This window comes from Carassius gibelio, chromosome A11 (genome assembly GCF_023724105.1).
Source record: "Carassius gibelio isolate Cgi1373 ecotype wild population from Czech Republic chromosome A11, carGib1.2-hapl.c, whole genome shotgun sequence".
NCBI classification, from domain to species: domain Eukaryota; kingdom Metazoa; phylum Chordata; class Actinopteri; order Cypriniformes; family Cyprinidae; genus Carassius; species Carassius gibelio.
Genome location: NC_068381.1, coordinates 25,552,289 through 25,566,745, shown reverse-complemented (window position 1 = coordinate 25,566,745; position 14,457 = coordinate 25,552,289). Strand labels below are relative to the sequence as shown.

Here is a 14,457-nt window from a genome sequence, read left to right as displayed (position 1 = left end):
AACTCCCGGTATGGGAATGCATGCTCCTTTTTGCTTCCCTCCTCAAAAATCCAGCAAATCTTCCTGCACCAGAAGTGACTTTTTGGCCAGCAGTAGAGCTACAGAACCCTGATATGTCGAGGTTCTGACTAGCCCTTAGCCCCTTCGATAGCTCAGCTGGTAGAGCGGAGGACTGTAGGTTGGAGTGTTGGCCATCCTTAGGTCGCTGGTTCAACTCCGGCTCGAAGGAGGTGTTTTTTTCATGTTCCCGCCAATGTTTTGGCTTGGAGCTGGCTTTCTCACAGCTGTCAGCAGAGCTTGAATTCGCAGTCCACAATTGGAAGGCAAAAGAGCTTTCTCTGACCGGGAATCGAACCCGGGCCGCGGCGGTGAGAGCGCCGAATCCTAACCACTAGACCACCAGGGAGGGATGGTGGGCTGGAGGGCTCGTGGGCTGCTGGGCTGGTGGGCTGGAGGGCTGGAGGGCTGGAGGGCTGGTAGTCTGTTCTCCTGATAACAAGGTGAGAATGAGCAGACATCAATGCTTGCCACCGTCACATCGAAAACCAACAAGTCTGTAACAATCGGGGGTCTTTACTTTTGGTGGGCCAGTGGCGCAATGGATAACGCGTCTGACTACGGATCAGAAGATTCTAGGTTCGACTCCTGGCTGGCTCGCTCTGTGCTTGTTTTTCTCCGGCTTATTTTGTTGTTGTGTTTTTTTTCTCCAAAGTCCAAAAGAAAAGGCAACTCTCTAGGCATTCTTCTATTTTTTCCAAAAAAAGGCACATTCTGCACACCCATTCCGATGTCTAGGGGAGACACGGACATGCTTTGGTATTGCCATTCGTCTCACAAAATGCAGGCTGGTGGGCCAGTTGATTCTAGAAAGAACAATTTCATCGCTACTCTGTAACCGCTTTACTACTTTGAAGGGTGCAATGCCATGTGGTTTTGATGTCACAGGCTTGCCATTTTGAAGCCTTATCACTAATTGCCACCTGGACATTGAGAATAATTTGTAATCTGCATTAAACTGAACGAGCGAATAATCAGCAATTTTGCGGATTAAAAATTGGTCTCACTTTCATTATTAACCTCACAACATGTCAGTTTTGTACCTTGACAGACCGACGATAGGCAGTTTTTCCTCTAGATAAAGGTTGCCGTGTGTGTTTTCAAATGGATGATACGAGTATTTTCACTTGGACAAGAGCTTAATTACCAGTTTGAGGAATCAATTCTGCAATCACAGGAATCTGCCCAAATACACTGAACCCCCGGGTTGAGTGAAAAAACAGATTCCCTGAATGCATACAACACTATATAATTCAGAAAACCGTCCTTTTGGATAATTCTTGTTTTGCCAAATTATTATCACATTGTTACAGTCACAGAACTAAAGCAACAGGCCACTACAAGGTCCTGCGCCCACGCTGACCACACGTATGGAAAGTGCGCCAGAAGCCCATGGCCAGTTTAAAGTGTCCAGATCCCATATGGTCTAGCGGTTAGGATTCCTGGTTTTCACCCAGGCGGCCCGGGTTCAACTCCCGGTATGGGAATGCATGCTCCTTTTTGCTTCCCTCCTCAAAAATCCAGCAAATCTTCCTGCACCAGAAGTGACTTTTTGGCCAGCAGTAGAGCTACAGAACCCTTATATGTCGAGGTTCTGACTAGCCCTTAGCCCCTTCGATAGCTCAGCTGGTAGAGCGGAGGACTGTAGGTTGGAGTGTTGGCCATCCTTAGGTCGCTGGTTCAACTCCGGCTCGAAGGAGGTGTTTTTTTCATGTTCCCACCAATGTTTTGGCTTGGAGCTGGCTTTCTCACAGCTGTCAGCAGAGCTTGAATTCGCAGTCCACAATTGGAAGGCAAAAGAGCTTTCCCTGACCGGGAATCGAACCCGGGCCGCGGCGGTGAGAGCGCCGAATCCTAACCACTAGACCACCAGGGAGGGATGGTGGGCTGGAGGGCTCGTGGGCTGCTGGGCTGGTGGGCTGGAGGGCTGGAGGGCTGGAGGGCTGGAGGGCTGGTAGTCTGTTCTCCTGATAACAAGGTGAGAATGAGCAGACATCAATGCTTGCCACCGTCACATCGAAAACCAACAAGTCTGTAACAATCGGGGGTCTTTACTTTTGGTGGGCCAGTGGCGCAATGGATAACGTGTCTGACTACGGATCAGAAGATTCTAGGTTCGACTCCTGGCTGGCTCGCTCTGTGCTTGTTTTTCTCCGGCTTATTTTGTTGTTGTGTTTTTTTTTCTCCAAAGTCCAAAAGAAAAGGCAACTCTCTAGGCATTCTTCTATTTTTTCCAAAAAAAGGCACATTCTGCACACCCATTCCGATGTCTAGGGGAGACACGGACATGCTTTGGTATTGCCATTCGTCTCACAAAATGCAGGCTGGTGGGCCAGTTGATTCTAGAATGAACAATTTCATCGCTACTCTGTAACCGCTTTACTACTTTGAAGGGTGCAATGCCATGTGGTTTTGATGTCACAGGCTTGCCATTTTGAAGCCTTATCACTAATTGCCACCTGGACATTGAGAATAATTTGTAATCTGCATTAAACTGAACGAGTGAATAATCAGCATATTAAAAATTGGTCTCACTTTCATTATTAACCTCACAACATGTCAGTTTTGTACCTTGACAGACCGACGATAGGCAGTTTTTCCTCTAGATAACGGTTGCCATGTGTGTTTTCAGATGCATGACACAAGTATTTTCACCTGGACAAGACCTTAATTACCAGTTCGAGGTATAAATTCAGCAATCACAGGATTCTGGCCAAAAAACTGAACCATGTGTGAGTCAACAAACATGTCCCTTGAATGCATGCAACACTATATATTTCAGTAAACCGTCCCTTCGGATGATTCTTGTATTGCCAAATTATTATCACATTGTTACAGTCACACACCAAAAGCAACAGGCCACTACAAAACCTTGCGCCCACACTGGCCACATTTATGGAAAGTGGCCCACAAGCTTGTGGCCAGTTAAAGCTGGCCAGTTCCCATATGGTCTAGAAGTTAGGATTCCTGGTTTTCTTGTACGCAGCCAGGGGTTGACTCCAGTTTTTCCTCTAGATAAAGGTTGCCGTGTGTGTTTTCAAATGGATGACACGAGTATTTTCACTTGGACAAGAGCTTAATTACCAGTTTGAGGAATCAATTCTGCAATCACAGGAATCTGCCCAAATACACTGAACCCCCGGGTTGAGTGAAAAAACAGATTCCCTGAATGCATACAACACTATATAATTCAGAAAACCGTCATTTTGCATAATTCTTGTTTTGCCAAATTATTATCACATTGTTACAGTCACAGAACTAAAGCAACAGGCCACTACAAGGTCCTGCGCCCACGCTGACCACATGTATGGAAAGTGCGCCAGAAGCCCATGGCCAGTTTAAAGTGTCCAAATCCCATATGGTCTAGCGGTTAGGATTCCTGGTTTTCACCCAGGCGGCCCGGGTTCAACTCCCGGTATGGGAATGCATGCTCCTTTTTGCTTCCCTCCTCAAAAATCCAGCAAATCTTCCTGCACCAGAAGTGACTTTTTGGCCAGCAGTAGAGCTACAGAACCCTGATATGTCGAGGTTCTGACTAGCCCTTAGCCCCTTCGTTAGCTCAGCTGGTAGAGCGGAGGACTGTAGGTTGGAGTGTTGGCCATCCTTAGGTCGCTGGTTCAACTCCGGCTCGAATGAGGTGTTTTTTTCATGTTCCCACCAATGTTTTGGCTTGGAGCTGGCTTTCTCACAGCTGTCAGCAGAGCTTGAATTCGCAGTCCACAATTGGAAGGCAAAAGAGCTTTCCCTGACCGGGAATCGAACCCGGGCCGCGGCGGTGAGAGCGCCGAATCCTAACCACTAGACCACCAGGGAGGGATGGTGGGCTGGAGGGCTCGTGGGCTTCTGGGCTGGTGGGCTGGAGGGCTGGAGGGCTGGTAGTCTGTTCTCCTGATAACAAGGTGAGAATGAGCAGACATCAATGCTTGCCACCGTCACATCGAAAACCAACAAGTCTGTAACAATCGGGGGTCTTTACTTTTGGTGGGCCAGTGGCGCAATGGATAACGCGTCTGACTACGGATCAGAAGATTCTAGGTTCGACTCCTGGCTGGCTCGCTCTGTGCTTGTTTTTCTCCGGCTTATTTTGTTGTTGTGTTTTTTTTTCTCCAAAGTCCAAAAGAAAAGGCAACTCTCTAGGCATTCTTCTATTTTTTCCAAAAAAAGGCACATTCTGCACACCCATTCCGATGTCTAGGGGAGACACGGACATGCTTTGGTATTGCCATTCGTCTCACAAAATGCAGGCTGGTGGGCCAGTTGATTCTAGAATGAACAATTTCATCGCTACTCTGTAACCGCTTTACTACTTTGAAGGGTGCAATGCCATGTGGTTTTGATGTCACAGGCTTGCCATTTTGAAGCCTTATCACTAATTGCCACCTGGACATTGAGAATAATTTGTAATCTGCATTAAACTGAACGAGTGAATAATCAGCATATTAAAAATTGGTCTCACTTTCATTATTAACCTCACAACATGTCAGTTTTGTACCTTGACAGACCGACGATAGGCAGTTTTTCCTCTAGATAACGGTTGCCATGTGTGTTTTCAGATGCATGACACAAGTATTTTCACCTGGACAAGACCTTAATTACCAGTTCGAGGTATAAATTCAGCAATCACAGGATTCTGGCCAAAAAACTGAACCATGTGTGAGTCAACAAACATGTCCCTTGAATGCATGCAACACTATATATTTCAGTAAACCGTCCCTTCGGATGATTCTTGTATTTCCAAATTATTATCACATTGTTACAGTCACACACCAAAAGCAACAGGCCACTACAAAACCTTGCGCCCACACTGGCCACATTTATGGAAAGTGGCCCACAAGCTTGTGGCCAGTTAAAGCTGGCCAGTTCCCATATGGTCTAGCAGTTAGGATTCCTGGTTTTCTTGTACGCAGCCAGGGGTTGACTCCAGTTTTTCCTCTAGATAAAGGTTGCCGTGTGTGTTTTCAAATGGATGACACGAGTATTTTCACTTGGACAAGAGCTTAATTACCAGTTTGAGGAATCAATTCTGCAATCACAGGAATCTGCCCAAATACACTGAACCCCCGGGTTGAGTGAAAAAACAGATTCCCTGAATGCATACAACACTATATAATTCAGAAAACCGTCATTTTGCATAATTCTTGTTTTGCCAAATTATTATCACATTGTTACAGTCACAGAACTAAAGCAACAGGCCACTACAAGGTCCTGCGCCCACGCTGACCACATGTATGGAAAGTGCGCCAGAAGCCCATGGCCAGTTTAAAGTGTCCAAATCCCATATGGTCTAGCGGTTAGGATTCCTGGTTTTCACCCAGGCGGCCCGGGTTCAACTCCCGGTATGGGAATGCATGCTCCTTTTTGCTTCCCTCCTCAAAAATCCAGCAAATCTTCCTGCACCAGAAGTGACTTTTTGGCCAGCAGTAGAGCTACAGAACCCTGATATGTCGAGGTTCTGATCCAGCAAATCTTCCTGCACCAGAAGTGACTTTTTGGCCAGCAGTAGAGCTACAGAACCCTGATATGTCGAGGTTCTGACTAGCATTTAGCCCCTTCGATAGCTCAGCTGGTAGAGCGGAGGACTGTAGGTTGGAGTGTTGGCCATCCTTAGGTCGCTGGTTCAACTCCGGCTCGAAGGAGGTGTTTTTTTCATGTTCCCACCAATGTTTTGGCTTGGAGCTGGCTTTCTCACAGCTGTCAGCAGAGCTTGAATTCGCAGTCCACAATTGGAAGGCAAAAGAGCTTTCCCTGACCGGGAATCGAACCCGGGCCGCGGCGGTGAGAGCGCCGAATCCTAACCACTAGACCACCAGGGAGGGCTCGTGGGCTGCTGGGCTGGTGGGCTGGAGGGCTGGAGGGCTGGTAGTCTGTTCTCCTGATAACAAGGTGAGAATGAGCAGACATCAATGCTTGCCACCGTCACATCGAAAACCAACAAGTCTGTAACAATCGGGGGTCTTTACTTTTGGTGGGCCAGTGGCGCAATGGATAACGCATCTGACTACGGATCAGAAGATTCTAGGTTCGACTCCTGGCTGGCTCGCTCTGTGCTTGTTTTTCTCCGGCTTATTTTGTTGTTGTGTTTTTTTTCTCCAAAGTCCAAAAGAAAAGGCAACTCTCTAGGCATTCTTCTATTTTTTCCAAAAAAAGGCACATTCTGCACACCCATTCCGATGTCTAGGGGAGACACGGACATGCTTTGGTATTGCCATTCGTCTCACAAAATGCAGGCTGGTGGGCCAGTTGATTCTAGAATGAACAATTTCATCGCTACTCTGTAACCGCTTTACTACTTTGAAGGGTGCAATGCCATGTGGTTTTGATGTCACAGGCTTGCCATTTTGAAGCCTTATCACTAATTGCCACCTGGACATTGAGAATAATTTGTAATCTGCATTAAACTGAACGAGCGAATAATCAGCATATTAAAAATTGGTCTCACTTTCATTATTAACCTCACAACATGTCAGTTTTGTACCTTGACAGACCGACGATAGGCAGTTTTTCCTCTAGATAACGGTTGCCATGTGTGTTTTCAGATGCATGACACAAGTATTTTCACCTGGACAAGACCTTAATTAGCAGTTCGAGGTATAAATTCAGCAATCACAGGATTCTGGCCAAAAAACTGAACCTTGTGTGAGTCAACAAACATGTCCCTTGAATGCATGCAACACTATATATTTCAGTAAACCGTCCCTTCGGATGATTCTTGTATTGCCAAATTATTATCACATTGTTACAGTCACACACCAAAAGCAACAGGCCACTACAAAACCCTGCGCCCACACTGGCCACATTTATGGAAAGTGGCCCACAAGCTTGTGGCCAGTTAAAGCTGGCCAGTTCCCATATGGTCTAGCAGTTAGGATTCCTGGTTTTCTTGTACGCAGCCAGGGGTTGACTCCAGTTTTTCCTCTAGATAAAGGTTGCCGTGTGTGTTTTCAAATGGATGACACGAGTATTTTCACTTGGACAAGAGCTTAATTACCAGTTTGAGGAATCAATTCTGCAATCACAGGAATCTGCCCAAATACACTGAACCCCCGGGTTGAGTGAAAAAACAGATTCCCTGAATGCATACAACACTATATAATTCAGAAAACCGTCCTTTTGCATAATTCTTGTTTTGCCAAATTATTATCACATTGTTACAGTCACAGAACTAAAGCAACAGGCCACTACAAGGTCCTTCGCCCACGCTGACCACATGTATGGAAAGTGCACCAGAAGCCCATGGCCAGTTTAAAGTGTCCAAATCCCATATGGTCTAGCGGTTAGGATTCCTGGTTTTCTCCCAGGCGGCCCGGGTTCAACTCCCGGTATGGGAATGCATGCTCCTTTTTGCTTCCCTCCTCAAAAATCCAGCAAATCTTCCTGCACCAGAAGTGACTTTTTGGCCAGCAGTAGAGCTACAGAACCCTGATATGTCGAGGTTCTGATCCAGCAAATCTTCCTGCACCAGAAGTGACTTTTTGGCCAGCAGTAGAGCTACAGAACCCTGATATGTCGTGGTTCTGACTAGCCCTTAGCCCCTTCGATAGCTCAGCTGGTAGAGCGGAGGACTGTAGGTTGGAGTGTTGGCCATCCTTAGGTCGCTGGTTCAACTCCGGCTCGAAGGAGGTGTTTTTTTCATGTTCCCACCAATGTTTTGGCTTGGAGCTGGCTTTCTCACAGCTGTCAGCAGAGCTTGAATTCGCAGTCCACAATTGGAAGGCAAAATAGCTTTCTCTGACCGGGAATCGAACCCGGGCCGCGGCGGTGAGAGCGCCGAATCCTAACCACTAGACCACCAGGGAGGGATGGTGGGCTGGAGGGCTCGTGGGCTGCTGGGCTGGTGGGCTGGAGGGCTGGAGGGCTGGAGGGCTGGTAGTCTGTTCTCCTGATAACAAGGTGAGAATGAGCAGACATCAATGCTTGCCACCGTCACATCGAAAACCAACAAGTCTGTAACAATCGGGGGTCTTTACTTTTGGTGGGCCAGTGGCGCAATGGATAACGCGTCTGACTACGGATCAGAAGATTCTAGGTTCGACTCCTGGCTGGCTCGCTCTGTGCTTGTTTTTCTCCGGCTTATTTTGTTGTTGTGTTTTTTTTCTCCAAAGTCCAAAAGAAAAGGCAACTCTCTAGGCATTCTTCTATTTTTTCCAAAAAAAGGCACATTCTGCACACCCATTCCGATGTCTAGGGGAGACACGGACATGCTTTGGTATTGCCATTCGTCTCACAAAATGCAGGCTGGTGGGCCAGTTGATTCTAGAAAGAACAATTTCATCGCTACTCTGTAACCGCTTTACTACTTTGAAGGGTGCAATGCCATGTGGTTTTGATGTCACAGGCTTGCCATTTTGAAGCCTTATCACTAATTGCCACCTGGACATTGAGAATAATTTGTAATCTGCATTAAACTGAACGAGCGAATAATCAGCAATTTTGCGGATTAAAAATTGGTCTCACTTTCATTATTAACCTCACAACATGTCAGTTTTGTACCTTGACAGACCGACGATAGGCAGTTTTTCCTCTAGATAAAGGTTGCCGTGTGTGTTTTCAAATGGATGATACGAGTATTTTCACTTGGACAAGAGCTTAATTACCAGTTTGAGGAATCAATTCTGCAATCACAGGAATCTGCCCAAATACACTGAACCCCCGGGTTGAGTGAAAAAACAGATTCCCTGAATGCATACAACACTATATAATTCAGAAAACCGTCCTTTTGGATAATTCTTGTTTTGCCAAATTATTATCACATTGTTACAGTCACAGAACTAAAGCAACAGGCCACTACAAGGTCCTGCGCCCACGCTGACCACACGTATGGAAAGTGCGCCAGAAGCCCATGGCCAGTTTAAAGTGTCCAGATCCCATATGGTCTAGCGGTTAGGATTCCTGGTTTTCACCCAGGCGGCCCGGGTTCAACTCCCGGTATGGGAATGCATGCTCCTTTTTGCTTCCCTCCTCAAAAATCCAGCAAATCTTCCTGCACCAGAAGTGACTTTTTGGCCAGCAGTAGAGCTACAGAACCCTTATATGTCGAGGTTCTGACTAGCCCTTAGCCCCTTAGATAGCTCAGCTGGTAGAGCGGAGGACTGTAGGTTGGAGTGTTGGCCATCCTTAGGTCGCTGGTTCAACTCCGGCTCGAAGGAGGTGTTTTTTTCATGTTCCCACCAATGTTTTGGCTTGGAGCTGGCTTTCTCACAGCTGTCAGCAGAGCTTGAATTCGCAGTCCACAATTGGAAGGCAAAAGAGCTTTCCCTGACCGGGAATCGAACCCGGGCCGCGGCGGTGAGAGCGCCGAATCCTAACCACTAGACCACCAGGGAGGGATGGTGGGCTGGAGGGCTCGTGGGCTGCTGGGCTGGTGGGCTGGAGGGCTGGAGGGCTGGAGGGCTGGAGGGCTGGTAGTCTGTTCTCCTGATAACAAGGTGAGAATGAGCAGACATCAATGCTTGCCACCGTCACATCGAAAACCAACAAGTCTGTAACAATCGGGGGTCTTTACTTTTGGTGGGCCAGTGGCGCAATGGATAACGCGTCTGACTACGGATCAGAAGATTCTAGGTTCGACTCCTGGCTGGCTCGCTCTGTGCTTGTTTTTCTCCGGCTTATTTTGTTGTTGTGTTTTTTTTTCTCCAAAGTCCAAAAGAAAAGGCAACTCTCTAGGCATTCTTCTATTTTTTCCAAAAAAAGGCACATTCTGCACACCCATTCCGATGTCTAGGGGAGACACGGACATGCTTTGGTATTGCCATTCGTCTCACAAAATGCAGGCTGGTGGGCCAGTTGATTCTAGAATGAACAATTTCATCGCTACTCTGTAACCGCTTTACTACTTTGAAGGGTGCAATGCCATGTGGTTTTGATGTCACAGGCTTGCCATTTTGAAGCCTTATCACTAATTGCCACCTGGACATTGAGAATAATTTGTAATCTGCATTAAACTGAACGAGTGAATAATCAGCATATTAAAAATTGGTCTCACTTTCATTATTAACCTCACAACATGTCAGTTTTGTACCTTGACAGACCGACGATAGGCAGTTTTTCCTCTAGATAACGGTTGCCATGTGTGTTTTCAGATGCATGACACAAGTATTTTCACCTGGACAAGACCTTAATTACCAGTTCGAGGTATAAATTCAGCAATCACAGGATTCTGGCCAAAAAACTGAACCATGTGTGAGTCAACAAACATGTCCCTTGAATGCATGCAACACTATATATTTCAGTAAACCGTCCCTTCGGATGATTCTTGTATTGCCAAATTATTATCACATTGTTACAGTCACACACCAAAAGCAACAGGCCACTACAAAACCTTGCGCCCACACTGGCCACATTTATGGAAAGTGGCCCACAAGCTTGTGGCCAGTTAAAGCTGGCCAGTTCCCATATGGTCTAGAAGTTAGGATTCCTGGTTTTCTTGTACGCAGCCAGGGGTTGACTCCAGTTTTTCCTCTAGATAAAGGTTGCCGTGTGTGTTTTCAAATGGATGACACGAGTATTTTCACTTGGACAAGAGCTTAATTACCAGTTTGAGGAATCAATTCTGCAATCACAGGAATCTGCCCAAATACACTGAACCCCCGGGTTGAGTGAAAAAACAGATTCCCTGAATGCATACAACACTATATAATTCAGAAAACCGTCATTTTGCATAATTCTTGTTTTGCCAAATTATTATCACATTGTTACAGTCACAGAACTAAAGCAACAGGCCACTACAAGGTCCTGCGCCCACGCTGACCACATGTATGGAAAGTGCGCCAGAAGCCCATGGCCAGTTTAAAGTGTCCAAATCCCATATGGTCTAGCGGTTAGGATTCCTGGTTTTCACCCAGGCGGCCCGGGTTCAACTCCCGGTATGGGAATGCATGCTCCTTTTTGCTTCCCTCCTCAAAAATCCAGCAAATCTTCCTGCACCAGAAGTGACTTTTTGGCCAGCAGTAGAGCTACAGAACCCTGATATGTCGAGGTTCTGACTAGCCCTTAGCCCCTTCGTTAGCTCAGCTGGTAGAGCGGAGGACTGTAGGTTGGAGTGTTGGCCATCCTTAGGTCGCTGGTTCAACTCCGGCTCGAATGAGGTGTTTTTTTCATGTTCCCACCAATGTTTTGGCTTGGAGCTGGCTTTCTCACAGCTGTCAGCAGAGCTTGAATTCGCAGTCCACAATTGGAAGGCAAAAGAGCTTTCCCTGACCGGGAATCGAACCCGGGCCGCGGCGGTGAGAGCGCCGAATCCTAACCACTAGACCACCAGGGAGGGATGGTGGGCTGGATGGCTCGTGGGCTTCTGGGCTGGTGGGCTGGAGGGCTGGAGGGCTGGTAGTCTGTTCTCCTGATAACAAGGTGAGAATGAGCAGACATCAATGCTTGCCACCGTCACATCGAAAACCAACAAGTCTGTAACAATCGGGGGTCTTTACTTTTGGTGGGCCAGTGGCGCAATGGATAACGCGTCTGACTACGGATCAGAAGATTCTAGGTTCGACTCCTGGCTGGCTCGCTCTGTGCTTGTTTTTCTCCGGCTTATTTTGTTGTTGTGTTTTTTTTTCTCCAAAGTCCAAAAGAAAAGGCAACTCTCTAGGCATTCTTCTATTTTTTCCAAAAAAAGGCACATTCTGCACACCCATTCCGATGTCTAGGGGAGACACGGACATGCTTTGGTATTGCCATTCGTCTCACAAAATGCAGGCTGGTGGGCCAGTTGATTCTAGAATGAACAATTTCATCGCTACTCTGTAACCACTTTACTACTTTGAAGGGTGCAATGCCATGTGGTTTTGATGTCACAGGCTTGCCATTTTGAAGCCTTATCACTAATTGCCACCTGGACATTGAGAATAATTTGTAATCTGCATTAAACTGAACGAGTGAATAATCAGCATATTAAAAATTGGTCTCACTTTCATTATTAACCTCACAACATGTCAGTTTTGTACCTTGACAGACCGACGATAGGCAGTTTTTCCTCTAGATAACGGTTGCCATGTGTGTTTTCAGATGCATGACACAAGTATTTTCACCTGGACAAGACCTTAATTACCAGTTCGAGGTATAAATTCAGCAATCACAGGATTCTGGCCAAAAAACTGAACCATGTGTGAGTCAACAAACATGTCCCTTGAATGCATGCAACACTATATATTTCAGTAAACCGTCCCTTCGGATGATTCTTGTATTGCCAAATTATTATCACATTGTTACAGTCACACACCAAAAGCAACAGGCCACTACAAAACCTTGCGCCCACACTGGCCACATTTATGGAAAGTGGCCCACAAGCTTGTGGCCAGTTAAAGCTGGCCAGTTCCCATATGGTCTAGCAGTTAGGATTCCTGGTTTTCTTGTACGCAGCCAGGGGTTGACTCCAGTTTTTCCTCTAGATAAAGGTTGCCGTGTGTGTTTTCAAATGGATGACACGAGTATTTTCACTTGGACAAGAGCTTAATTACCAGTTTGAGGAATCAATTCTGCAATCACAGGAATCTGCCCAAATACACTGAACCCCCGGGTTGAGTGAAAAAACAGATTCCCTGAATGCATACAACACTATATAATTCAGAAAACCGTCATTTTGCATAATTCTTGTTTTGCCAAATTATTATCACATTGTTACAGTCACAGAACTAAAGCAACAGGCCACTACAAGGTCCTGCGCCCACGCTGACCACATGTATGGAAAGTGCGCCAGAAGCCCATGGCCAGTTTAAAGTGTCCAAATCCCATATGGTCTAGCGGTTAGGATTCCTGGTTTTCACCCAGGCGGCCCGGGTTCAACTCCCGGTATGGGAATGCATGCTCCTTTTTGCTTCCCTCCTCAAAAATCCAGCAAATCTTCCTGCACCAGAAGTGACTTTTTGGCCAGCAGTAGAGCTACAGAACCCTGATATGTCGAGGTTCTGATCCAGCAAATCTTCCTGCACCAGAAGTGACTTTTTGGCCAGCAGTAGAGCTACAGAACCCTGATATGTCGAGGTTCTGACTAGCATTTAGCCCCTTCGATAGCTCAGCTGGTAGAGCGGAGGACTGTAGGTTGGAGTGTTGGCCATCCTTAGGTCGCTGGTTCAACTCCGGCTCGAAGGAGGTGTTTTTTTCATGTTCCCACCAATGTTTTGGCTTGGAGCTGGCTTTCTCACAGCTGTCAGCAGAGCTTGAATTCGCAGTCCACAATTGGAAGGCAAAAGAGCTTTCCCTGACCGGGAATCGAACCCGGGCCGCGGCGGTGAGAGCGCCGAATCCTAACCACTAGACCACCAGGGTTGGATGGTGGGCTGGAGGGCTCGTGGGCTGGTGGGCAGGAGGGCTGGAGGGCTCGTGGGCTGGTGGGCTGGTGGGCTGGTGGGCTGGAGGGCTGGTAGTCTGTTCTCCTGATAACAAGGTGAGAATGAGCAGACATCAATGCTTGCCACCGTCACATCGAAAACCAACAAGTATGTAATAATCGGGGTCTTTACTGATGGTGGACCAGTGGCGCAATGGATAACGCGTCTGACTACGGATCAGAGGATTCTAGGTTTGACTCCTGGCTGGCTCGCTCTGTGCTTGTTTTTCTCCGGCTTATTTTGTTGTTGTGTTTTTTTTCTCCAAAGTCCAAAAGAAAAGGCAACTCTCTAGGCATTCTTCTATTTTTTCCAAAAAAAGGCACATTCTGCACACCCATTCCGATGTCTAGGGGAGACACGGACATGCTTTGGTATTGCCATTCATCTCACAAAATGCTGGCTGGTGGGCCAGTTGATTCTAGAATGAACAATTTCATCGCTACTCTGTAACCGCTTTACTACTTTGAAGGGTGCAATGCCATGTGGTTTTGATGTCACAGGCTTGCCATTTTGAAGCCTTATCACTAATTGCCACCTGGACATTGAGAATAATTTGTAATCTGCATTAAACTGAACGAGCGAATAATCAGCATATTAAAAATTGGTCTCACTTTCATTATTAACCTCACAACATGTCAGTTTTGTACCTTGACAGACCGACGATAGGCAGTTTTTCCTCTAGATAACGGTTGCCATGTGTGTTTTCAGATGCATGACACAAGTATTTTCACCTGGACAAGACCTTAATTACCAGTTCGAGGTATAAATTCAGCAATCACAGGATTCTGGCCAAAAAACTGAACCATGTGTGAGTCAACAAACATGTCCCTTGAATGCATGCAACACTATATATTTCAGTAAACCGTCCCTTCGGATGATTCTTGTATTGCCAAATTATTATCACATTGTTACAGTCACACACCAAAAGCAACAGGCCACTACAAAACCCTGCGCCCACACTGGCCACATTTATGGAAAGTGGCCCACAAGCTTGTGGCCAGTTAAAGCTGGCCAGTTCCCATATGGTCTAGCAGTTAGGATTCCTGGTTTTCTCGTACGCAGCCAGGGGTTGACTCCA

The 14,457-nt window shown here is 46.6% G+C and overlaps 16 non-coding genes across 16 annotated transcripts; all 16 read left to right on the top strand.

Annotated features, from left to right (window-relative positions):
• The first annotated feature begins 141 nt into the window (after window positions 1–141).
• Window positions 142–229, top strand: trnay-gua (transfer RNA tyrosine (anticodon GUA)). Its single transcript is given in 2 exon segments — window positions 142–178; window positions 194–229. It is a non-coding gene; the product is annotated as a tRNA-Tyr (tRNA).
• Window positions 230–584: 355 nt separating this feature from the next.
• On the top strand, window positions 585–657 carry trnar-acg (transfer RNA arginine (anticodon ACG)). The gene has a single exon. It is a non-coding gene; the product is annotated as a tRNA-Arg (tRNA).
• Window positions 658–1,472: 815 nt separating this feature from the next.
• On the top strand, window positions 1,473–1,544 carry trnae-uuc (transfer RNA glutamic acid (anticodon UUC)). The gene has a single exon. It is a non-coding gene; the product is annotated as a tRNA-Glu (tRNA).
• A 124-nt stretch (window positions 1,545–1,668) lies between these two features.
• Window positions 1,669–1,756, top strand: trnay-gua (transfer RNA tyrosine (anticodon GUA)). The gene is given in 2 exon segments: window positions 1,669–1,705; window positions 1,721–1,756. It is a non-coding gene; the product is annotated as a tRNA-Tyr (tRNA).
• A 1,653-nt stretch (window positions 1,757–3,409) lies between these two features.
• trnae-uuc (transfer RNA glutamic acid (anticodon UUC)) lies at window positions 3,410–3,481 on the top strand. Its single transcript has one exon. It is a non-coding gene; the product is annotated as a tRNA-Glu (tRNA).
• Window positions 3,482–4,040: 559 nt separating this feature from the next.
• Window positions 4,041–4,113, top strand: trnar-acg (transfer RNA arginine (anticodon ACG)). The gene has a single exon. It is a non-coding gene; the product is annotated as a tRNA-Arg (tRNA).
• Window positions 4,114–5,330: 1,217 nt separating this feature from the next.
• trnae-uuc (transfer RNA glutamic acid (anticodon UUC)) lies at window positions 5,331–5,402 on the top strand. Its single transcript has one exon. It is a non-coding gene; the product is annotated as a tRNA-Glu (tRNA).
• A 203-nt stretch (window positions 5,403–5,605) lies between these two features.
• trnay-gua (transfer RNA tyrosine (anticodon GUA)) lies at window positions 5,606–5,693 on the top strand. Its single transcript is given in 2 exon segments — window positions 5,606–5,642; window positions 5,658–5,693. It is a non-coding gene; the product is annotated as a tRNA-Tyr (tRNA).
• A 1,895-nt stretch (window positions 5,694–7,588) lies between these two features.
• Window positions 7,589–7,676, top strand: trnay-gua (transfer RNA tyrosine (anticodon GUA)). The gene is given in 2 exon segments: window positions 7,589–7,625; window positions 7,641–7,676. It is a non-coding gene; the product is annotated as a tRNA-Tyr (tRNA).
• A 355-nt stretch (window positions 7,677–8,031) lies between these two features.
• Window positions 8,032–8,104, top strand: trnar-acg (transfer RNA arginine (anticodon ACG)). The gene has a single exon. It is a non-coding gene; the product is annotated as a tRNA-Arg (tRNA).
• Window positions 8,105–8,919: 815 nt separating this feature from the next.
• On the top strand, window positions 8,920–8,991 carry trnae-uuc (transfer RNA glutamic acid (anticodon UUC)). The gene has a single exon. It is a non-coding gene; the product is annotated as a tRNA-Glu (tRNA).
• Window positions 8,992–9,566: 575 nt separating this feature from the next.
• trnar-acg (transfer RNA arginine (anticodon ACG)) lies at window positions 9,567–9,639 on the top strand. The gene has a single exon. It is a non-coding gene; the product is annotated as a tRNA-Arg (tRNA).
• A 1,217-nt stretch (window positions 9,640–10,856) lies between these two features.
• On the top strand, window positions 10,857–10,928 carry trnae-uuc (transfer RNA glutamic acid (anticodon UUC)). The gene has a single exon. It is a non-coding gene; the product is annotated as a tRNA-Glu (tRNA).
• Window positions 10,929–11,487: 559 nt separating this feature from the next.
• On the top strand, window positions 11,488–11,560 carry trnar-acg (transfer RNA arginine (anticodon ACG)). The gene has a single exon. It is a non-coding gene; the product is annotated as a tRNA-Arg (tRNA).
• Window positions 11,561–12,777: 1,217 nt separating this feature from the next.
• On the top strand, window positions 12,778–12,849 carry trnae-uuc (transfer RNA glutamic acid (anticodon UUC)). Its single transcript has one exon. It is a non-coding gene; the product is annotated as a tRNA-Glu (tRNA).
• Window positions 12,850–13,052: 203 nt separating this feature from the next.
• trnay-gua (transfer RNA tyrosine (anticodon GUA)) lies at window positions 13,053–13,140 on the top strand. The gene is given in 2 exon segments: window positions 13,053–13,089; window positions 13,105–13,140. It is a non-coding gene; the product is annotated as a tRNA-Tyr (tRNA).
• Window positions 13,141–14,457: the final 1,317 nt, after the last annotated feature.